The 20,337-nt window shown below is 43.6% G+C and overlaps 1 protein-coding gene across 7 annotated transcripts in view; it reads left to right on the top strand.

Annotated features, from left to right (window-relative positions):
* UBLCP1 (ubiquitin like domain containing CTD phosphatase 1) overlaps positions 1-20,337 on the top strand; it is a 261,529-nt gene that overhangs the window by 194,099 nt on the left and 47,093 nt on the right. For all 7 annotated transcript variants that reach the window (XM_074390300.1, XM_074390299.1, XM_074390298.1 and 4 more), the window contains 2 exons: positions 1,667-1,782; positions 2,173-2,351. The gene's annotated coding sequence lies outside the window, so the exon portion shown is untranslated. The remainder of the gene's footprint in view (positions 1-1,666; positions 1,783-2,172; positions 2,352-20,337) is intronic.

The raw sequence follows: 20,337 nt of genomic DNA, 5'->3' as shown, positions 1-20,337 counted from the left end.
CTCAGCATGGCAGCAAGAGCGCTGCTGACGTCTCCATGTCTGCATCTTTCACATCCAAGTCCAGTAGAAAAGTGGGTTGCCTTCCTGAAGCTACCACATAAATCCCTGTATTCACTCTGATTGTACCATCTTATCTCATGTGGCCATCTCCAAACCAACCACTGTAGCCAAGAGGATAAAACTACAAAGATTGGATAGGCTCGAATCACATAATCCAAGCCTGGAGCAGGAAGTAAAGTCCCACACAAACCACTTGACTGAGAATGATTTCCTAAAAAATCCTGGGGCTATAAGCAGAAGACTAAGGAGGGAGGCACAGGGGGAAGGAGAGAGAGAGACAGAGGGAGAGAGAGTCAAGGAAGAAGGAAAAAAACAGAAAGAAGCATCACAGAGAGAGAGATAGAGAGGGAGAGAGAGTCAACGAAAAAGGAAAAAAACAGAAGCATCACAGAAAAAAATCAGGAAAAAAAATCTCCTATTTCCTTTTAACAAATGTAAAAAATGAATCTATGCTATAAAGAATTTTTGGTTGTCAGAAATGGAAGGGTAAGTACGGAGAAAAGAGGAAGAGTTGTAAATTAATACAACTAGATATGGATATTCCTGAGTCTGTTGTTTATCAGTCTCTAGGTAGGACAGGAATTTAAAGGTCATCAATTCCAAGTGGTCATTGGATGCTTGAAACTCCTTCAGCCACACAGCCAGCATACAATTAACTTATGTCCTTGAATATCTCCCAGTAACAGGAAGCTCATGCCTCCGGTAGCTAATCACTTCATTGCTGAGTGTCTCCCATTGTTGGCTTATTCGTTCTCACAGTGATCTGAAGTCTTCCTCCTTGTAACTCTGCTGGCTTCAGTTCTCTCTTATCCAAGAAGGAAAAGCTTAATTCAGTGGGGGTAAACTGTAGACTAAGGCCAAATCTGTGAATGTGGTTGACTGTGGGTGCTTTGGTGGGCAGGCACAGCCCTTTTCCTGCAGCCCACAACTCCCTGCTGTTCACATCCTGGGAACTACATATGTTTATGTGACCTGCCTGGTCTGGGAAGGAATGTGATTTCACAATTCCTGGTCCAATTCTTCTTTCACATAGTAGTTGGCCAGGCACTTGAAGACTGTTATGTCATAGATTAAAAAAAGAAAGAGGGCATAAAAGAGAAGAAAATGAACATGAAAATAATACAGCCTAGTGAATTCTTCCTTAAAGCATCACCTTAAGGGTAATGTATACTTTCTCCAGTGATACTGCTTTGGCTCAAAAGGATTTTCAAACTTCTCTTGGAATTTTTTTCAGAGCCTGAAGCATGTTCTTTGAATATCCTTAATGGTGGTGAATCCTCATTCTTTGGGGGTGGTTTTGATTTTGGGAAGAATGTGGAAGTCATTGATAGCTGAGTGTTGACCAACAGGGTAGCTGGTGCATCTGCCTCATCTTTCTTCTCTGTGTCCAAAGCAAAGTGCAATGATGTGCTTATGAGTCTGAGATCCTTGCAGGTTCCTTTTAATTAATTCATTCATTTATTGTTTTAATTTCATTAACTTAATTACCAACACATTCACCTTTCACATTTCAAAGGGCACAACAAATATATAATAAAAAGTTCTTTTCCCTTCCTTTCCCTCAGGCATCTGGTTTACCTTCCATGTTTTGTGTGTATCCTTCCAGAAAGAGCCTACGCATATCCCTTAATTGACTTCAAGAAGTCCCAGAGAGGTATTTCTAAGTAACTGATGTAATGCCTGAATGCTGGCCGAAGAGCACTGCAGTGCGCATAAGCTCTGGTAGGTTTATGCCGAATGCAGGTGTCAGTACTTTATCCTTAGGACCCCCGAGAAGTCTTTATAATAGGAAGCAGTTTCCTAGCTCAGACACCTGAGCTGTGTGAGATCAGGTGGGTTACTTTTTCTCTTGAGCTTTGGTTTTCTCGTCTGTAGAATGGGGATAATGTCAACAACCTCCTTCACAGGTTATCATGAGGATTAAGTGCATTGATGTATAAAAATGTCCTAAAGAGGGTGTGATGGCTTATTTTATGTGTCAACTTAGTTCAGCCAGGGTAACCAGTGGTTTAGTCAAACACTAGTCTAGATGTTGCGAAGGTATTTTGTAGATGTGATTAACATCTGCAGTCAGTTAACTTTAAGTAAAGCAGATTACCCTCCATTTTGTAGGTGCACCGCATCTAATCAGTTGAAAGCTTAGAGCAAAAGCCGAAGTTTTCTAGAGAAGAAATTCAGCGTCAAGACTGTAGCCTAGAAGTCCTGCCCAAGTTTCCAACCTGCTGGCCTGCCCTATGGATTTCAGACTCAAGACTGCAACATCAACTCTTACTTGAAATTCCAGCCTACAGGTTTGGGACTTACCAGCTGCCACAATTGTGTCAGCCAGTTTCTGAAAATAAATTCTGTCTCTCTCTCTCTCTCTCTCTCTCTTTTTCTCTCTCTCTCTCGCTCTCTCTCTATATATATACATACATATATATACATATACATACACACACACACACATATATATATTCTACTGTATTCTATTGATTCTTTTCTCTGGAGAACTCTGACTGATACAGAGGGAGAAAACTGCATTAAATAAACCTAGGTTTTTAGTCCTGGCTCTCTCTCCGACTGGCTAAGTGGCTAAGCAGCCCTAGGAAAGACCCTTGATACTAATGAGTTTCTAGCATCATCACCTGCCTAATGCCTCACAACATTGCTGGGAAGGTGACCATCAGAAAAATGGTTTGTCAAGCATCCTATATGTGCAGGTTATAATTATTTGAGTCTGTCCTTTTGAATGCACATATATCCTTCAAATCGTGCTTTGGTGGCTCCCAGACCTTTAACCTCTTCAGAGATGTTTCATTTCCAGGCATTGATTCTTGACTCTTTGTCAAGCTAATAGTCAGAGAATGAAATCCAATCTAGCCTCAGGTAGTTGTCAAGGGGGCTAGAGGGCTCCACTCAAGGCTCTGCACCCACTGGCAAGGGGAAGCAGAGTGAGGAGGGTGGGGGAAAGTGAAGGGGGGAACTTATGGAGGGGAGAGTGGAGGTGGGGGAGGGGAGGGGAATGAGAGAGGAAGGAAGACCTGTGTTAAGATGGGTCCCCACGGGTCCAGGGCTGATTTGCTGGGGTAGCTGGGTCAGCTCTGCAGACTGCAGGCTGATTGCTGCAGATTAGCTGGAACCTAAAAGGGGCCTTGTCAGAGCCCATGAATCCTGTGCTGAATATTCTGCTATTTCTCTTTTCTCAGGGATAGAACCAGTCAAATCAGAGAGGGCTGGGGGGTGGTGGGGAGAAGCACTATAAATAACCTGCCTCCTTTGCCATCACAGTGCATCAAAACACCACTCAGTCCCATCTCCATTTGTTTTCTCCTTTGCGAGGGATTCAAGAACTGGCACTTGAGAGGGAAGAAACTTTCTGTGGTGTCTAAGAGGCCCCGTGTTGCTTCCCACCCCACCCTGGTGTTCTTTATTTCATCACTCAAATCTTTTCTTTCATACCACTTATCACAAGCTGAAATTACCTGATAAAAAGTTATTTACCGAAAACTGCTGTCTCCACCAGAATGTGCCACCTTATCTTATTTGCTTCTCCCTGTAGTGCAAGTTCCCAGCAGAGTGGTACATAGTAATGCCCCTAAAAATGTTTATTAAAGAATGGATGAATACCATTTGCTAAGGGGCGTCTGTGTGCCAGGCAAGGAGTTCAGAGCTATACAGGCATTTCTCATCTGCTTTTAATGATAGCTCTGTGAAGAACGTATGATCATCTTTAATTTAAAAAAACTAAAGTCCAGAAAGATCAAGTAACAAGTTCGTGGTCACACAGTCAGACCTGGGATTCTAATCGAGGTTTCACTGACCCCAAAGTATATGATCTTAATTACTATACCAGGGATAAAATAGGCATTTTCTGCAGTGCTAGCGTCAGTTGATTGGCAGTTGCTACAAGAAGTCCATAGCTGAGAAGAGTATTTAGGTAATGTCTAACTTGGTGGAGAAGAGTGCAGAGATCAATTAGTGATGTCTGCAAGAGGTGAAGTAGAATGTCTAGTGGCACATACGCCATCTAGTTTTCATTTTAACACCTATTGCCTCCTAAAGATGGGCACTAGAGGCAAAGAAAAAGAAGAGAGAAACTAGGAGGCAGACATGCTTGACTTCTCTTCTGGCCCTGGTTTTCACCCCTTCTTGCTGAACTTACCTTTTCTTTGAAATGAGAACACATCTATCTATATGCTTGCTTGGAGGACAGAATGCAATCAGAAGTAGGAAAAAGTTTTGAAAAGTCTTGGAAGCAAAGGGTGTGATATTGCTTCTTAAGCTGACTTCATGATGCTTGAGGGGCTTTGGGTGACCTGATATTTCTGTGGGACTCCAACACTTCTGGCAAAGGTGCTATTATTATGTCCCAAAAGCCTTTCAAGGAAAGCAGGGAAAGGGAATGAGGGGAGGTGACAGCCAGGCTGCAGAGCTGGACTTTGGGGATAGGAGCCTGCTACACTTAAACTTTTGCAATCTGTTGGCCATGTGGTCATCATGATGTATTGGGAGTAGGACAGTAGATTGGTTGAGTAGGGCTTATTGAGTTTAAGTCTCAATATTACTGCTTACTGTGTAATCTTGGATAAGTGATTTAACCTATTTGAGCCTTGACTGCTTACGTGAAATAGCATCTATCCAAGGGCCTGGTGTGAGAATTAGATGAGACAGTTTGAGGCCAGATGTGGGGCTCATGCCTGTAATCGTAGCACTTTGGGAGGGCAAGGCAGGTGGATCACTTCAGGCCAAGAGTTTGAGAGCAGCTTGGCCAACATGGTGAAGCCCTGTCTCTACTAAAAATACGAAAATTAGCTGGAGGTGGTAGTGTGTGCCTGTAATCCCAGCTACTTGGGAGGCTGAGGCAGGAGAATCGCTTGAACCTGGGAGGTGGAGGTTGCAGTGAGCAGAGATCGCACCACTGCACTCCAGCTTGGGAGACTGAGTGAGACTCTGTCTCAGAATAATAATAATAAATTAAAATAAAATAAATAAGACAGTTTATAGAAGCAAACAATATGGCCCCAGCACACAACAAGCATGAAATGCATGTAAGTTACTGTCGTGAGGAATCTGCACGCACAAGTGGAAACTGGAAAATCAGAGCAATGATCTGAATCTATGTATGTTGTCCCAAGCTAGGTAATTGGTGGTATTTTGGATTTGGTTTGTTTTCCTAGTTTTTTGCTTGCACCTGGATGTTCTGAATACCCAGACTTAGTATACTTTTTCTCGGAAAGGAGAAAGGCAAGGTTGCTCAAAACTGTTCATCTCCTTGAAATATCCAGTGTATAGTTCTTGCTACTGTTAGGCCTCTCTCTAATTGAACAAGGGGAAACATCACCCTCTCACTGGTGTTGAAAAACTGGGTTTTGGGAAAATAAAATGGGGCATTGCCCCACTTGCCCATCGTGGAACGCACTGGCCCAGGACAGCCTTCCTTCTCTTCATCTTCTGTAAGAAATAGCTTAGGCCATGGCTGTGTATGGTAATAACTACCATTTATTATGGAGCAGTAATATTGTGCTAGGAACTTCATGCTCCTGACAGCCCTATAAGGTAGCCGCGATTGCCACTGCTGCTTTGCAGATAATGAGATTATCTCAGCCTGGTATGTTTAACTCACCTGTCTAAAGTTATACAGCCAGGAAGTAGCAGAGCTGGGATTCAAACCCAGGTCAGTCAGGCCTCAGCATCCCCATGCTAATGACTTAGTTTGACTATCTAATGAGAACTCTTAGTGAAGAATCTGTTTGGCAGAAGGGATGAAATGTCAGATTTATAAATGAGGGGCTGTGAGATATGGTGGAGGGGGTCACAGCCATGGTTCTCCTGCCCTGTTGCCCAGTTGAATCCCCTGAGGAGCACTGATGAAATAGAGATGCCTGTCCCCACCCCAAAAGCTGTTGATGCACTTGATCTAAGATGGAGCCAGAGCTTTCCAGGTGATTCTGATGGGCTTCTAGGCTTGAGAACCACTGGGGCAGAGGAAGAAGGTTTGGGGAGACATTTAGCAAATTCCTTGTGGTTAGAAACTTTTCCATTCCCTCTAATAAGTGGCTGACTCACATTCTAGGTGGTGTACCTTTATCTCAGTATCTCAATTTGCAGGATGTGGGCAATGGAGCTTGACAGCATTGCAGACTGCTGGGTGGATAGACAGCTCATAATGTGCCATTTAAATGGGAGGCATTGGGATGAAGTGTTCGTGGGGCTTGAAGTGACCCCATTTTAGTTTCAGTGTAGGGGTGCCTGGGCCACTTCCTGAGCAACTTAGATTCATCTGGACCCACTGACAGCAAGTGGTTAATCCTATAAGGCCAGGATGTGAGGGATCTGCTCACACAGCTGGGGGTAACTGGGGAACTCTCATTGTCCCATCCTTTGGTTGAGGAACGGTATGAGCCAACATATAACTAGAACCATTAATTGGCTTTGGATGTGGAGAATGAGATTTGTGGCCCCTGCTCACTAAGGAAATATGAAATGGTAAACACACTTCCAGTTATGGATGGGGCTAAACACACCATTAAACGGAATGCTAATGGCTGCCTCCTGCTCCATTTGAACGTTTTACCATGGCAACCAGCAGGCACCCTTTTCTTGCCTTTCAGCTTCCCATAATCTCTTCTGCCATGGTTCTTTGGATGATAATGGGCACATGCCTGAAATAGTAGTTAGGAAGAGAATAAGAATTTAACAACAATAACAACAAAAGCAAATGAGGCTGGAGTAGGTTTTTAGCTCCTCATATTATTTGCTTGTAGACTGTAGCAATCTCAAGTATTGAGAACAGGTCAAAACAGACTGAGATGAACATCTTTAACTGCTGTGAGTGTCTTAAATATACTGCATGTTAAAGGCATCAAGCCCAACTTTTGAAGCCCAGTCACTAACTTGTGGGAGCAGCATAACTTAGGGTTTAACAACAGGAAGACAGGAGTTTGACATACTTAAGTATAAATCTTTCTCTACTGCCTAGAGGCTGTGTGGCCTTGGATAAATAACCTTCTCTTTCTGTGCCTAAGTTTTCCCATCTGTAAATCATGCCTAATAATAAAAAACTTTTCTTCATAGGGCTATTGCGAGGTTGGAGTGGTTAAAGACAAATGGGCTTAAAGCTCTCAGTACAGTGCCTGCCACAAAGTAGATTCTGGATAATCAATAACTATTCTGATGATGATGATATGATTAACAACGTGCTGGGCAACGTTAGGCCTATAACATCCCTGAGCTTCAAATTTTTTATCTGCAAAAGGCAAGCTAATCGTAGTACTTGAGTCATTTGCTTAAGCCTCTAGATAAGAATTAAATGATGAAAAGTACTTGGCACGGGGCTTGGCACATAATAAGAGCTCAAGGAGGACTTGCTGAATGAATGGGAAAAAATAAATGAATGCTATGTCAGCTGGAGAAACTCAGTCATCAGACCCAAAGCCTTTAATATGAGACACAGAGGAAGAAAAATACAAACAGCCCTGGACTCTTTGTCAGTTACATTTTTTAGCAGCCAAAGACCTTCTGTGGCTTCCGTTCTCCTTGTTGTGCCCGTTCCTCCTGGCCCTTATCAAGACTGTGTGCTGGAAAGAAGAAAACACGATGCTGACATACATAAATGGAACCCCAGTATCACAAGGGGTGTCTATCAAGGCCTCAGACAGGAAGGGCCATAAATAACCAAGCCGTCTGTGCACCAGGCTCAGCCCATAAAGCCTGTCAGGAGGACTTCTTCAGTTCCTGCTTTGGCCCCTCAAGTGGCCGGTGTCCTCCCCTTAATCCCCACACCCTCCTTCACCATCCAGTGCCCCTCCTAAGTGTGTTCCCGAGGGCAGTGAGTCATATTCTGAAACTGCCTCTCCCTTCTCTGCCAAATTCCAGCTTTCCCTGGGAGAAAACGATGGGGTAAGCCAGTCACTGAAATAATTGCCTAGTCAGCCACTCTCACAGGGGTAATTGAAATGTCTTTTAAATAGCATTTATGGTTTTAATTTCTAATTATAAAAGTGATACATGCTTATTTTAGAAGACTTTGGGGAAATAATTTGGGGAAAGTATCCAAGCATGTGGAAGAAAATAAGAATCCTGAGGCCCAGGTCACAGCCCAGGCCAATTGGATCAGAATTTCTAGGGGTGGCGTCCTTGTAGCAGGGTTGTTTTATTAAGTTCCCCAGGTGATTCTGTTACAGAAAAGGTTGAACCATCAACTTAGAAATACCTACCAAGAATACTTTGAAGTATTTACCTTTTATATTGACATTCAGATTGTACTGTGTATGTTATTCAAAACCTGAGTTTTTTTGCCTGATGATATATTATGAACATCTTACCATAGTATTAAATATTCTTTTAATATGGGCATGTAATGTCTCATCTTATGGATGCACATAATTAGTTTGGCTAACAATCCGTTATTAGACATATTCCTAAATTTTGCCAATTAAAATAATACTGAGATGTATTTCTACTTCTCTCTCTGATCACTTACTTAGCTGACACATAGCATTTAAGTATATGCTGAACATCATTCTAAGGCATTCCATATATTTCATTTAATCCTCACAGCCAGCCTATGATATTATCCCATTTTAGAGATGAGGAAACTGAGGTTCAGAGAGCCTAAATCACATGGCTGGTAAATGGTGGAGCCAGGTCATGCTCTGGAATTTAAATTGTTGGGTTGAAAAGAAAAAAGAACATTTTTAAGGCTTTTGAAGCACACTGCCAAATGACCTGCCAGAAGGGTTGTAACGATTCACTTCTCCACCAGCAGCCTGTGGAAGACAGCGCAGGGATCTCTCCATTTGAAAATAATTCTATAAAATGGTGGAATCCATTCATTTAAAAACCCTTGTTATTGCAGGTCTATTATGTATTCAAAGAGTTTTTTGGAGTAGTAACCATTAAAAAATGGTATCTAATAGCTGTATAGCGTGGCTTTACACTTTGTAAGTGATGTTCCAAGCATAGGAGAGCATATTGCTTTTGTGGAGGGAGGGAAGGGCGACTGCCCAGAAACCTTCAGTTTGTGCTGCCCAGTGGCCTCCCTGTGGGACAGCTCTAAGACTCTTCCTGAGCACTGGTCCCTAATTTTCTTTTTCTTTCCACCCCTCTTTTGGGGAAAATGCTTTTGGTAAGACAGAGAAAAGAGACAAACACTTCCCAATGTAGTTGTGAATGGAAAAGGTGCTGTGAGAGAAGAGACGGCATTGTTAGGGAAACATTTGCTGAGCTTTCGATATTTTACCAAAGCGCCCAAAGTCCCCTTCCCTGAAGGAATCTAACTCAATTCTCTTCAGCCCCTCATGGGAGTTCATGGAGCTGGTTTTCTGGGAGCCCTAGAGGGAGGGCAGAGAAGCCCAAAAGGGCAACAGGATAATGGAATCCCAAGAAAGGGAGGAAAAGTGAGGCAAGAGAGAAAAGACATCTGGAAGGCCACTGAGGGGCTCCAGGTGGGCTGATGTGTCTCAGTGAGAATCATGCAAAACTCTGTGCACCACCCTTTGGTTTCTGTGTGTATCTGTCAAGTGTAGTAGTTAGCTTGGTCGTTGTTATTTCCCTTTGGGAAGAGGATTGTGCCTCCCCTGCCATCCCCTCTCCCACCACAGATACGTACACTGATATCATCAACCTTTCTGAGGGATTTCTTATTTGTAGCAGGAAAGCAAAAGAACTTCCCATGACCATGAGTTTCTTGAGGACGGAGCTCCATGTGTTTTCAAAAAAATGATATTCATTCTCAGTGGCTCCAGCACATCAAAATTTTAATTTCCATTCACAGGGCAACCTACTGAGGTTTGACTGAGGCTTTGGTGGGACTTACATTAGTGAACTCTATGTTGGCTGCCAGCCAGATAAACCCAATTCAAACTTTCTTAAATGCAAAAAAAAGAGTACTATTCACCCATAAAAAAGAATGAGATCCTGTCATTTCCAACAACATGGATGAAACTAGAGGTCATTATGTTAAGTGAAACAAGCCAGATACAGAAAGACAAAAAGCACATGTTCTCACTTATCTATGGCAGCTAAAAATGAAAACAATTGAACTATTGATTATGGCCCAAAAAAGGGAAAAGTCCAGGATGGGGATCAGGTTTGGCTAGATTTAGAGTTTTGAAGGATGTTATTTTTTTCTCTCTCTCTGTCTTTCTTTGTACTGGCCTTTTTTTCCTACTTATGAATGGGCTTCCTTCACATATCTAGAGGAGATCCTTCCTTCGGATTTTATGTATGGATGCTGAGAGAGAGAATCCTCTTTGCCCAGGTCATTGCTAATCTGGGTTGCTCATGAATGGGGGCTGTGTATGCCATTCTTTTGGGTGACCCCAGCATCAAAATCTAGTGGAGACAGAAGACTGCTCTTCCTTCTGGTGCCCATACATCAATCCCAGAGGCATAACTGGCTGGCTTGGTTTGAGTCACATCAGGTCAACTTACTGTTTCCAGTGGAATGAAGTGTCACAAGTGGCCAGACCTTTTATATGACAACCTATGTGGTCAGGAGGGGCATCTGTTGTCCAGAGAAAAGGGTGGACGAATAGTGTCTTAGGAAAGACACAACTCCCTGAGAGCCCTGTAGTGGCTCAGACTCATGTTTCCCCAGAGTCTCAGCTGGTCCAGTTAATTTGAATTTTCATTTCTGTCTTTAATGGGATGTTCTTTCTTGCACTTTTCTATCTACAAAATAAGATGAGCACTCATTTTTATTCAAGTCTGATTTTTTTAACCTTTCTTCTTGATTCGTTGCTTCCCTGTAATTTGAAAACATGCAGAATCATTATATTTACTGCTATTCTTAAATGAGTAGGTCTACTTTGGAAGCCTCCATTTCTCAACCAGTTGCTTGCTGTAAACCACTTTAAATACCAGGTCTGGATACGGTCCTCTCTGAAGGAGCCTCTTGCAGGCTACTGATGACCCTCTGGTGCTGAATCCATTGCCCTTTCTTGGCTGCCATTACCCTGGCTGCTGTAGCAGTCTGTGATGGGCAATCTTACTTTCCAGCACCATCTCCATTTTGGGAATAAAAAATGTTCTCATAAAGGACCCAGAAAAATTATTTTCCTTCTTGGCACTTCCGCCCTTTTGGGCTGTCTGGTTTTGTTCTCTGTCTATAAATAGAGGAGGGACTCATTGTTCACCTCTCCACCTTTCAGCAGGGCTGCATTTTGCCTTTGGATAGACTGAACTTGTAGAAAGAGCATGAGCTTTGGAATCAGGTGAACTTGGATTCACATCCTAGCTCCACGCTTACTAGCCATGGGACCATCAGTGAGGCTTTTTGGGTTTTTTTTGAGGGTTTTTTTTTTTGGAAATTTCCTTGAACATGAGTTCTTGCTCTTGTAAATGGAGGGAAACAATACTGCCTGCCTCACAGGATAGCAACAGAGTTTCAAAACAAGGCACCGCACCCAATAAATGTTCAATGCATATGAGTTCTCTTCCTTCCTCAAAGGCATTTGGTTTGTCCTCTATAACTGTATTCGTTCTGTGCTGACCCACCCCTTCTGTATATCTTATGAAAATTACCACTCATTAAATAGTTTAAAGCGTATCAACGTCTTCTGTATTCTAATAAAGCTGGCAATTAGAAACAATTCTAAAACTACTCTTTGGTAAAGGCCTTTTCTACCTTTTCTTTTGGATAATAATAGTTTCTCCTTTTATTCCTTCTGGTGTAACAGACATCTCTCTCTCTGCCTCCTCCCCTCCATCCTGTTCAGCATGTACTCCCTTTCCATAGAAAGGCACCCTCCTTCCTTGGAGGAACTGTTCTTTTGCACCATGTGGTTCTGGTGGGTACGCCCTGTCATGTGACCAAGGCTTGACCAATCACAGGATTGCATGCCTCTTGCCACAGCTATTGGCTTCATGATGGCCAAATGATCTACGTTTGGTTTATTGGTATTCTTCCCTTGAATTTTACATGAGTGCTGGGAGAGAGAAATCTTTGTTTCCTTGGGAGTTGCTAATCTAGGTTGATGAAGCCTGGAGCCATACCAGGTCTCCTGCTGTGTGGATAAAGCTCTGCTATGTGAGGAAAGAATGCGTCCAACACATGGAGAGAAGCAGAAATCTGAGACATGGAGTGAGATGGGATGGGGGAGGAAGGAGAGAGGGACAGACAATGTCATCATGTGATTTCCTGAGGACAGCTCTAGTCCTGACCTTTATGGATATGAGCCAGTAAATTTCTGATGTTTCTTTAGGCCAGATTGGGTTAGGTTTCTGTTCCTTGAATTCAAGGGTCCTGATAAATGCATTAGTTTATTTAAAGTAACTGTTACATTATAAATGAGAATTGTGTGTATGTGACAACAAAATCCTGACAATTAGTCTAAGTTGCTAATAAGGAAACGATTCCTATATTGAGCTCCTTCTAAGAGCAGAGATCTGGGGTTACAAAGCCCCTTCTGCATTTGTATCACTGGAACCTAGCATAGTGCTTGGCACATGGAAGGTCCCGATATGTATTTGGAAAAACAGTAAGACACGAGAGCAAATTTGATTGGCTCAGTGGGTCAGGACCACCCAGCACAGGAGAGTCCTGCTGGCTAGACCACGGTTTGTGGGCTGACATTTTGGTTACCTATGGGCTAGGAACCTCATCCACGGCCTGGCCAGCTGTGAGTAGAGGATAATAATTTCTTGTGCAGAAAATAACTGCTTTTCCTCAAGGTGAAGAAAATAACTTCTTTTGCTAAATATTTATTTAAATATGTCTGTGGGTCGACAGACATTCTGAGTCTCACAAAAGGAACAGAATGGAAGATGAGTGCTTGGCTTGGCTCATTCAGGCCGTGTGAGTCCTCCCATTAAATCCCTCAGTGAAAGGTTTTGAGAGCTACTGAGGGAGTTCCAGAGAAAGCTGGGCTCCTCCTTTCCTGCAGAGGTTCTCCCTTTGAGCTTCTTTTCCAGAGGAGAGCCATGACCCTGACCAAGGGGGCAGTTCTGGGCTCCCACAGGTGCCCAGAATGACAGAGAAGGGAGCAACTCCAAAGCAACCCTGCCAGGCCTGCTGGTGAGAAACACATCCCCTGCTATGGCAAGGCCGGCCACAGCCTGACACCGCCTCTGCTGGGGATGAGAGCCTGGGGAAGCAACAACATTCCGGTGGCAGCTTGGCTCTGGCCATGCCCCTGGCTCTGTTCCCACTGCAAGCTGACACTGGCTGGGAGGGGCCTCTCATCTCCTCTTTGAGGGCTGCAGGGCAAAGTCTGTTCTCAGACTTAAGCAGCAGCCTGTGGATGCTACAGAGAGTGTGAAGAAAGCAAACCAAGCTCTGTGGGCCTGGTGAGGCAGGCAGGCTCTCTGATAGGTGTCTTTGAGAGGTTGGCATTTGCAGTGGATGTTAATCTTGGCCTGTTAACATGGCAACAGGGTTAAATGGGAGACCGTGAGCTGTACCTGGAGGGTCTAGATCTGGGCCTGAAGGCCTAGGGGTTAGCCCAGTTCTCTCTGTTGTAAGCTGTTGTGGGACCAGGGCACAACCTTTGGTACCTGGACTTCAGGCTCCTCAGTGGTAAATTGAGGTCTGTGGGGCCACATACTTTGGAGGTTCCTTCCAACCTGATTGATCCCCACTTACCATCAAGTAATGGCTCTAAATTCGTTGCCCTGTGGAGATAACGAACATGGAAAAGACTGGTCTCAAATTTAATATAGGCAGTATAGGATAGGCAGTATAGGCAATAAAGGATAGATGAGAAGTAATGTTATTCCAAATAGAATGACAGAAATAATAATTATTACAATAATAACAATAACAAAACAATGCTTTATTAATAACCACCGTAAGCCAGACACTCTATTCAAGCTTGTACATACCTTTCCTTATTTATTTCTTTACAAAGATCTCTTGAAGTGAATGTCATGATACTTGTTTTGGAGATGAAATGATTGACGTTGAGAGAGGCTCAGTTACTTGGCCAACAACTCACTGTTAAAAGATAACAGAGATGGGATTTGAACCCAGGGTCCACTTGATTCTAAAGCTCACATTCTCACCTCCTCTGTTATCAAGTAGGTGAGAGATGCCTTCTACTTTCTGCTATGAAAGTGCAGACAGAGAGGAGCAGTGGCTGTCCGCTTGCTTCTCCAGTGTTCATATGTCATAAATCCCTCAGGGATATAGCCTTAGCCTTATTTTTCCAACCCCATTACTGGCCATTCCCTATCATCCCCACCAAACTCACGCTCCTTCTCCACACACCGCTTCTCCATAGGTCACAGTGGTCTGTGCCTCAGAGCCTTCATAGGTGTCAGTCCCTGTTCTTGAAATCCTGGTCCTCTCGCTTACCTCTGGCACATTCCTGCTCGGCAAGGTTCACATGCCATGTCCCTTTTAAAAGATGCTCTCTGATTTCCAAACAGCCACAGTCCACTTTTGCTTCTGCCACAGTCTGCATCATGTTCTGTAATTATTTGTTTTAGTCAGCTTTCATTCAATAAATATTTGCTGTGCGACTCTTTGTGCTTGGCACTGTGTTAGGTGCTTGGGAATTTTCTCCTGTCCATTTTTCCTGTCCTCTAGGCACCCAGTGCACAATCAAACTCACAGGTTTTGTTTTGTTTTTTTAACAGAGATGTGCCTTATTTCCCCCAAATCCTAGGTAATTGACAAAGCCTAATACATAGAGAAGCTCAATAGCCACTTAATGAGTGGATCCATGACCCAGTACTTATCTTACCTTTGAATAATTGCCTGCTTCTTCTCTCTATCCTCTACTAGATTTTTAGACTCCTATGGACAGGAGTTGGAATTATTTTGCTTTTCCCCTTGTTGCTTAGCATTAAGAAGTAATTTAATATGGTTTGTTGAATGAATGATTTGTGAGAAGTATAAGTTCTGGGAGTGGATATGGTAATTCTGCAAGCATATGCTAATTCTGGGAGAATTATGTTCTGGGTTCTGAGAGTGGACATGGTAATTCTACAAACTAATCTGTAAGCATGTGACCCACTGTGTATCTAGCGCCAATCATTGCTTGGGTGGGCACCATGAAAGGCAAATACCGTGTAGATCTCACACTCTCAGCATCCTGAGTGTGTGGTGACTGGGCTTACACACACAAAGTTGCAAGAGAAAAATTCAGCAGGGGAAGAGCCCTGGTGCCAACCAGAAACCCACCATGGCCAGAATCCCTGCTGGTCCCTGGCCCTGTCCTCAGCTGCCTGAGGCTCTAACTTTGATGACTTCCTTCACTTAGAGGGCTCCTTGCCTCTGGAGAGAAATGAACGTCGCCTGTGAAAGAGGCTTACAGAGATTATTGCTTCATCTAACTGAATGTGAATTAAAGTAGAAAGAAGGATAGCATTCTTATTGTACCCAAAATAATTGCACTTATGACTAAAAGGTGCCACAACTGGCCATTTGGCCTTGTTCTAATCTTCTGTCTGCAGAAATCATTGTAATGGGATGGAAAATATGTTAACACCCAGCCCCAGAATTCTCTTTTGGGAGAAGACTGCTTTGAAATCCTGAGAGCAAAGTTGGTAGAAGACAAAGCGATAGAAAGAATTTTTTTTTGCATAGCATAGGTTGAGACAAAGTGAGAAAGAGAAAGAATTTTTTTTTTGCATAACATTGGATGAGAGGGTTTCAAGAAAAAGAAAAAATAGAGTCAGAAAAGATCTAGCAGAGAGAAACTAGAATTTGAAATTTGCATTGGTTAAAGTTTTTAAGAACAGAGTTGTCTAACTTTTTGTTGTACTTTTTTTGTGTGTGAAATATTTTTTTCTCTTTATCAAAGACTGCTATACATACACACACACACACACACGCACACACACCACCTTGTATAAATGAGTTTTATTTGTAGGGGTAGACCAGAAAGAAGTTGAAGGAAGTTGTCGAGTTGTTTGTTTGTATTGGTAAAGACATTCCACAGAGGATGATGAGACCAGCAATAAACTAACATAACTCACTGGAAACAAGTGAAATATGACAAGAGATAATAGGAATTCTCCAGAAGGGTGAGGGTCATTCATTGTGTAACTATATTTTTATTTGACTCTTAAAGAACAGGCACACTCACCAGAGTTCTTTAGTAGTAAGTAACAGACTAAAAAGCCAGGCTAAAAAGACAGGCTAAAAAGCCAACAGAGGGTTCTATTGGGAGGATTCTGGGAGGCATGCAGAACTGAAGGGGAAGTTGAACAGTCAGGACCCAATAAGCAGGAACAAGTAGACCCCACTTCAGGGCAGCCCCTGAGGATGAATTGGCCCAGAGGTTTCCCATGCTAAGGAGGCTTCCACCAAGACCAAACCTTAGGAAGAGAAGTTCTGTGGCCTGAGTCTGGGTCACATGCTCACCCTCCTTCACTGGGTTAGCATGGAGTAAGGGTGTCAAGATTGGCTAGCCATCTTCTCAGGACCACATGGGAGAATAAGAGGAGAATTGACCAAGGAAGGAAAGGGGGTACTTTTGCCAAAACTCAGAAGAAGGGATGCCAGGCAAGCAAAATAGCAGATGCCCATGCTTACAGGGTACCTTGGCTGTGAGATGTTGCTGCTGACACACAAGAAAGGAGCAGGTGAAATGACTCCCCACCTCTCCAATTAATTTCACAATAGGCATGCAGTTAGAACTGAGCAGTACTGTGGTGTGTCGCTAACAGATGAAGGAGGAAGGAGAAGGACTGAGAATCCGATCCTTTATCTTCCAGTGCTAGGCCCTTTCCCATACACCAAGCTACTGCCCTGGCCCTCCCATACCTCCAAGCCTTTGCTTGAGCTCCCTCTACCTGGAGCTCCCTCTTCTTTGTTACTTATTTATTTTGTTCTTTAGAGCTTGAGAGTATCATCTGAAAGAAATCGTTTCTAATCTTGCTCTTCTCCACTGGTTAGGACTCTATCCTCTATGTAGACCTGTATTTTATTTCATCTTTAAAAGATGTATTGTTTGTAAAAATAGTTAACACAAGCACATGGTAAAAAGTTCAAGCACACAAACTGCTATAAATGGAAAGGTTGGGCTTTGCCTCTGACCCCAGTTTGCCCCTCAGAGGCCACCACTCTTTTCTGTGTCCCTTTCCAGAACACACACAGACACACACACACACACACACACACACACACAGAGTAAAGGGCCTACCTCCCCAGACTCCGAGCCCTCCGAGGGCAAGGCCTCTTTGTTTACCTCCAGGGCCCTGGTGACTAGAACAGCCTGACTCCCTGCACAAGTTCAGCAGCTGACTGCTAAGAGTCATGATCTTGCACAAGGAGAAGTGGGAGGGAAGAGATGGATTCTGTCTGAGATCACTGGGTGCTGCGCTCTATGATCTATGAGTTGCTTTTAATTTCCTGTGCTCGGCCGCCAGCAGCTTGATGAAATGAAGCAGATAGTAGGACTTTAGATCTAGCCCTGCCTGGGCTAGGACTTGTCTGCTTGCTGCAAGGTTATAATCCCTCGACTCTGAAGAGAGAAGAGCTATGTGTACTGTACCCCAACAAACCCCCCACGCAGCAGCCTCCTGGGCCAGGGAATAGGCAGAAATGAAGCTGCTCGATGATGCCTATGGTTCCTAGGGCAGTGGTTCTGAGTTTGCCATTTAGGCTTTGGGGACACACAGAGTTGGTTTGGGTCCCGGTTCTGTTGCCTCCTTGCTCTATGCCTTTAAGGCAAGTTGTCCTAACTCTCTGAGCCTCAGTTTTCTCAGCAAATGATGGCTGTAAGTAGAACCTACTTCATCAAATTCTTATGAAAATTCAGAGTAAATGAATTCAGTGTCTGAGCATCCAGATAGTGCATAGTGCCTGGAACCTAACTCCTGCTGAGTTGGTGACAGGCATCCTGATTGTCTCTATTTGCCACGTGGTTCCCAGGAGCAGCTCTCAGCAAAATGGGCCAGTTGCTGACTTTTGCATTCCATCTTCTTTCCTATTAGCAGTCCTTTTCCCTTCCAGGTATGGAGTGATCTTACTTCTCCTCATTGCTTCTGGTGTGGACAACAGTAACTCCTCTCCTGCTGTCACTGCTGCTACTACTCCCACCACCACGCCTTCCATCGCTTCTGTGTTGACTGCCAGGCGTGCCCTTAATGTAGGCTGTGTCAGCTAATCTTTATAGTCACCATTATTCCCACTTCACAGCTGAGAAAACAGAGTCATAGAGAGTCGAGATTTCCCCTCAGTTTGTAGAGTGAATAATTAAAACCAGAGGTCTGATGGTCATTTATACTATGCGATAGAGACTTAATGGATTATCTCTATCACAAAGTTTCCATTTTCAAAATGCTCTTCACAAAGAGGTCAGAGCCTAGTCCAAAGGAATTAATTGATAATAGTAAGAAAATCTTTCTCAACAGGCTTAGTAAAGAGAGAATTTTGTTGGGGACATGGAATACCTTTATACTATCCTTAAAAAAAATGAAACCAAGTCCACTACTTGCTGCATTTGAAATTTAGATCAGTCTTGAATGTGTCTGTGAGAGAAAAGTACAAAATTCCTTGCTGCATTTGACAGAACAGGTAGCAGAGTGGAAATTCCAGTTCCTGATGCATGAGATAGTTTAACAAACACAAACCCTCCCCTAGACTTTCGATCTAAAGAAAATCAAAGACCTTCCCTCAACTCAATAAAGTATTAAAAACACCACTGAGTCCTGAGCCTTTGTCCTGAGCAGCTGCAGGGCCTCCCACCACCTGCAGGTGTCGGTGGTGGCTACTGGCCCATCTGCTGCTTGGCAGGTGATGGGAACAGGAGAGAAGGCATGAGTCAAGACAGTAGGGGCCCCCATTTTATTTTAAGAGACTGGGTTTTGCTCTGTTTCCCAGGCTGAAGTGCAATGGTGCAGTCATAGCTCACTGCAACCTCGAACTCCTGGGCTCCAGCAGTCCTTGTGCGTCAGCCTCCTGAGTAGCTGGGACCACAGGCGCATACCACCATGCTCAGCTAATTTTTTTTTTTTATTTAATTTTGTAGAGATGAGGTCTCACTGTATTGCCTAGGATGTTCTCAAATTCCTAGGCTCAAGCAGTCACCCTGCTTCAGCCTCCCAAAGTGCTGGGATTATAGGCATGAGTCATTCCACTTGGCTAGGGCCTCCATTATGACACGTTCTTTAGCTCTACAGACTCTTCAGGGGTAACCAACACTGTTCCTTTTATAGAGAGGGTGCCCAGGAATGGGAAGTGACCAGGCTTAGGTTCCACATCCATGGTCAGTGGCCTGGCTTTCCCAGAATGTAGTGCACCTGAAGAAATGGCTTTGGTGGAAATAATCAGAATGCTGGACGTTTTTACAGCTTATGCCACCATTAATCAAGGACTTTGACCTTCCTTCCCCTTCCCTCTCCCTGTCTCCTCTTTTTCTCTCCACTTTATCTCTTCCCTCCTCCCCTTCTCATTTGGTCTTAACAGCAACCAGGTGAGTTTCCAACATTTTAACGATGAGTAGTGGAGGCTTGGAGATGGACATAATATGCCTGAATCACATCAAAGTGGGTGACAGAGGAGGGATTAAGACACCGCCAAACAGGTTCTTCTTGGATGCTCCACTGCCTTAGTGGGGGCAGTCTTGGCTCTGTTATGGGTTTGCTAAGTCCTGGAGCAAGTTAAATTACTCTGTCTCTCTGTGCCTCTGCTTCCTTGTCTGTAAACAAGACAGTAACAATAGCCACATCACAGGGTAATCATTAAAGTATATAGTGTTTATCAGTGTACCTGGTACTTAGCAAGTACTTAATAAAGGTCACCTTTATGGTTTCTGTCCTGACAACCCTAAACATTATCATCATGTAGAATGAGTGCCCTCTAACTAATGTTATATGTTTGACTTGAACTTGTCTTGTGCTTTGCAGTGTAAAAGATTTATTTTGCAATCCAAATTTAAAGCAATCAATTTTTCACTTGTTGAAAATGTTAATACCTGGTGCTGGTGTGCGTGTGGCAATGTGGGAGATAGGCACTTTCATTGTGGCTGCTGCATTCAAACAGTGCCAGCCAAGGGCACCATCACTTCCCCATAGAATAGCATAAAAAGGTGGACTTGGCCCTCATGCCCCATTGAGGGTTAGAACTTGGTGTCAGTTTTGGGAAGGTGCCAACTTTGGTGTTGAGCATTAGATGCTCTCAAATGTTCAACTTGAGGCAAAGCAGGATAAGCAAAGCCCCAGTGTCTAAAGATGACAAAACGTCACCTGAAGGGATTTGGGCAAAGCAGTAAGGATTCTTCAGGGAGTGGCACTAAAACTGGGGGAGGAAACTGAAGGTACCTCATGCTCATGTGGTCCAGTGGAGAGGGAGAGGTTCAGACTGTCTCTAGTTGAATATTAAATAGACGAGTGACCACTGAA

The sequence above is a fragment of the Saimiri boliviensis genome, chromosome 20 (assembly GCF_048565385.1).
Source record: "Saimiri boliviensis isolate mSaiBol1 chromosome 20, mSaiBol1.pri, whole genome shotgun sequence".
Taxonomy (NCBI): Eukaryota; Metazoa; Chordata; class Mammalia; order Primates; family Cebidae; genus Saimiri; species Saimiri boliviensis.
Note: the sequence above shows the minus strand (reverse complement) of the source record. Positions and strands in the feature narration are given on the sequence as shown.